This window comes from Nomascus leucogenys, unplaced genomic scaffold (assembly GCF_006542625.1).
Source record: "Nomascus leucogenys isolate Asia unplaced genomic scaffold, Asia_NLE_v1 000919F_71286_qpd_obj, whole genome shotgun sequence".
In the NCBI taxonomy this organism is placed as follows: Eukaryota; Metazoa; Chordata; class Mammalia; order Primates; family Hylobatidae; genus Nomascus; species Nomascus leucogenys.
Window position 1 is genome coordinate 1 of NW_022097623.1, and position 4,255 is coordinate 4,255.

Here is a 4,255-nt window from a genome sequence, read left to right on the forward strand (position 1 = left end):
TGGAGGGGTGGGTGGATGCAGATCTTCCCAGGAGGTGAGACCTCCAGTACAAGGAGGGCCTCCTCAAAGGTTATTAGAAATGAACTTCCTCACATGGTCATTCAGTAATGGGGCCCTCTCCAGGCCAGGCGCTGGGGAGGATGGGGTAGGGAGTTGGGTGGGAGTGAGAGTGGTCTTTGCCAAGCAGTGGTCAGTACTGCAAAGGCAGGCTCTGAAAGGCTGTGGGGCAGGTAGGGGAGGTCCCAGGACCAGGGTGGATGGCAAGTGTTTGTTGTGGAGGATGCTGAGCTTGAAGCCCATGAGGGACCTGGAAGGAGGTGGCCAGGAGCAGGCGGCCCTTAGAGAGTGGCCCACACTGGGGTGGAGGCTCAGGCACCTGAGGCTGTGAGCAGTATGAAGTTGGTGGGGAGGACCTGGGGGGCTTGGAAGGATGGGGACTGGGGACAGGGCTCTTGGGATGCTTGAGGTATTGGGGGAGCGTAGGGAAGAAGGCTGCCATCAGTGGAGGAGGCGGGCACAGGGCTGGGGCTCTGGACAGAGACACTGCACCAGGCTGAGAAGTGGGTGGGTGCTTCCAGGCCTGAGAGAATAAGGGGACGTGGGGGCCCATGTGGGTTTCTGGAGTTCTCTGCCTTCCACGGTGGGCGAGCTGGAGCATGCGATGTGCCGGGGGCGGGAAGCCAGGGAGTGCTGGGTGGGGGCCCGAGGGCCAGGGGCATGTGCCAGTTGGTGTCACCCAGAGGTGGAGGGAGGGCTTCCATGTTTTGTCTTGATGTGGAAGGGTGGACCCAGCTAGGACCCAGTCCTGAGTGGGGCCAGGGCAGCCAGTGGGCTGTGCAAGGCCATCTGGGCAGAGGGTGCTGGGGCTGTTTCTCCGGTCGTGCCAGCGTCTGGCGAGGGTTGTGGTGCCGCTGGAGGTCGGGGTATGGGGAGGGCCCTCAGGGTGGTCTGTTCCTTGGGTGACTGCCAGTGTGGGGGCCGAGGAGGCTTGGGGTGGGGCCTGTCCCCATGAGGATGGGTGGTTGACAGTGACAGGGAGCCTGGGTCCCCAAGGCCTGGGCTGAAGGCCTAAGTGGGCAGGACCTGTTGGTGGCCCAGGTGCTTAAGGGGCCAGCAGGACAGGCGACAAGGCTGTGCGCCTCAGCAGAGGGCTGGGAGCTGCTCACAGGCCCGGCAGGCCCTGTACTCGCTGGGAAGTGTCTGTTACCTCGGCAGCGTGGAGGCCTGTGCCCCCTCGGCACATCCTAGGGGGATTGAGCTGGCCAGGCTTGAGCAGGGGGCTAGGCTGAGCTGCCATTGGCCTCACTGGCCTGCAAGGGGTCCCCTGCCTCTCTGGATCTACCTGCCCCACCCTTTGCCCAGCCCCACCCTCTGCGCAGCCCCCACCCTCAGTGTGAGGAGTGCCAGGCTCTGGTTTCTGTGACCTCAGCCCACTCCCTTCCTTGCCTCAGTTTCTCTGCCCGCAGAGCTGGGCGCCCATGGCACCCACACGTTCTATGACTGAGTCCCATCCATCCCATTTGGGCCTGGCAGCTGTGATGCTGGCCTGGGGGGCCGGAGAGGGAGGAGGTATGGCCTGCCCCGGAGCCAGCAAGGGTCTCTGTGCACCCTTCTTTTCAGGCTCCGTCCCAGCCCCCACCATCCCTCCTTGTGGCTGTGGGGAGTTGGGCCTCCCTGTGGGGCCGTGGCCAGTGCCTGTGTAACCAGTGGCTAGGCCAGTGTTTGGGGCCAGGCTGGGGAGTACCTCCCCCAGGCCCCACCTCTGGCCAGCAGCTGCCTGGGAGCTGGGAGGGGCTTTAAGGCCTGTCTGGCCCCTGCTGCCCCGACTTCCTCTGTGCAGAACCTGCCGTCTTTCCTGCCGGCTGCAGGCTGAGCCAGACGCTGGTGAAGGACGTGGCCATCCTAGCCCGGGAGATCCACGATGTGGCTGGGGATGGTGACACACTGGGCTCCTCGGAGCCTGCCCACAGCGCCTCCCTCAGCACCATGCCCAGCACCCCCTCAACCATCCTTGCCGGGAGGAGGTGAGCCCCAAGCTTTCTGAGGCCCTGTGCCAGAGCCACCCTCGAGGAGGGTCAGACCAGGTCCCCACAGCCCTTTGCACACCTCGGGCTGAGGCCCTGCTGTGCATCCCCACTTTGGCGAGCACATGTCCCCATGGGTCAGCGCCCCAAACGGCCACCAGAGAGCTCGAGGTCTGGGGAGCCCGCGGCACCTGAGTCAGGCCTGACTGTGCCGTATCCCCGGCCCAGCTGCCTCCTCGGTGGGGCAGGGGCACAGGAGGGGCCTGTACAGACAGAAGGTGGGTGTGCCTGTCACTGCTGGGCCAGAGCAGGGAGGTGCAGCTGGCCACAGCCTGGCAGGAGCCTCTGCCCGGGGCCCACAGTGCCTGCCCTCCCTCTTGCAGCTGGTGCAGGCGCATCCCGAGGCCAGCCTCAAACTTTCCAGAAGGTGCCGCCCGGCTCGCTGAACTCTCGGGACTTTGACCAGAACATGAACGACAGCTGTGAGGACAGCGCTTGGCCAACAAGACGCGGCCTCGGAACCGAGAGGAGGCACGGTGCCCACTACCGCCACGGAGCTGGGTGTCGGGGGGAGCGGGGCGGGGCTCCTCGAGGCGGGGCCGTGCTGATGCCGGGGCTCTTGGCAGGTGATCTTCGATACTGATGCTGAACCCGGTGTCCCAGCTGTCGCAGGCCATCCGTGAAGACACAGAGCACCTTGCCAGAGAAGATGAAGTGAGTCGGCTTCCTGGCTGAGGTGGACACCCCAGACACCAGCACAGCTGCGTGAGCTGAGACTCCAGGCTGGTGAGTCCCTCAAGGGCAGCGGTTTCACGGGTACTCGTGTCACCTGCTTGGAGCCAGCCCTCCCGTGTGCACGTGTATGTGGCTCCCAGCAGGCAGACCTGAACTCAGAGGAGCCAGCGCCTCCAGGGCGGCCTTTTCTCCCCTTCTCCCCTAGCCCTCATCCCGGGCCCAGCCCCCACCACCGGCCCAGTGTAGGCACAGACTGGGACTTTGGTGCCTGTCAGCCCAGGTCATGCATCAGGCCTGTTTCCCCCTTAGGCCAGAGTGGGGTGGGATGAACTTCATGGCAGGGGAGGTCTGGGAGAACTGTGCCTCAGCTCTGGTCATCCCCTGTCCTTGGTTCCCCCATTTCTGCCTCCCCTCCTCCGACAGGATCCTCTTTCAGACACAGGGTGAGAGCCGGGAGGACCTGGAAGCCAGGATCAACGCCGGAGAACGAGGTGCCCATCCTGAAGACATCTAACAAGGGAGCGCCGGGGCCCCGTGCCCCTTGGCCCGCCCCAGCCAGCCTGCTATTGCCCGGTTGGCCCCAAACCTTGTCCCAGCTCCTGCACACCAGAGCCCCGGGCAGGGCTGCAGCCCTCAGAAGTTGACTCCACCTCCCTTCCGCCACATTTCCAGAAATCAGCTCCATCCTGAAGGAACTGAGGCGGGTGCAGAAGCAGCTGGAAGGTGAGTGTGGCCCAAGCCTGGGCAGCAAGGGAGGCTGGCAGGGCCTTGTGGGGAACCCTGACTCACAGGGTGGGTGCAGGTGAACTGAATCCGCAGCCTGACCCTCCTCCCCCCATTATGAACGCCATCGTGGATCCCAGTGGGAACCTGGGATCTGCTCACAGGAAACAGGAGCTCGGCCAGCTCTGCACAGCCGGGGCTGGGGAAGGGCGTGGCTGCCCAGAGCCCACCCTCGCCCGCCTCAGCCGAGGCCCTGCTGCCAGCCCTGCCCCTGAGGAGTTTCCCACAGCGGGCCAGCTGTGGGCCTCCCAGCCTCCCGGACCCCACCTTCCCTCCCTGATGCAGAGAGGTTCCTGATCTAGGCCCCAGACCTGGCCAGGCCAGCCTCCCTGTGCGTGTGCGTCTCTGCCTTCCGTCCGCCACGCGCCCGCCTGCCTGGCCGCAGGTGGCTCTCCCTGAAGACCCCACATTGCCATATCCCGTGGGCGGGTGCCTCCCATCCCTCGCCCCCTCGTCAGCTCCCAGCCAGCACCCTACTCACCCTGTCCAGCCTGGGCCACCCCCACCCCCGCCTCGCCCCTACAGGCTCTGGGCCCAGTTCCTGGCCAGGCTGCTGCCAAGGTCAAGCCCTCAAGGCATTACCCCCGCTCCTCTTCATACTGGTTATTTTTGTCTTAGCTTTAAAGGAAAGAGTTGTTTGGTGCCATTGAGGGCCCCCTCCAGGCCTGACTGGCCTCTGCCAGGCACTAACCTGCCATATCCCTTTGTGCTGG

At 64.8% G+C, this 4,255-nt stretch overlaps 1 pseudogene; it reads left to right on the forward strand.

Annotated features, from left to right (window-relative positions):
* The first annotated feature begins 1,840 nt into the window (after positions 1-1,840).
* On the forward strand, positions 1,841-3,943 carry LOC115834312 (annotated as a pseudogene).
* Positions 3,944-4,255: the final 312 nt, after the last annotated feature.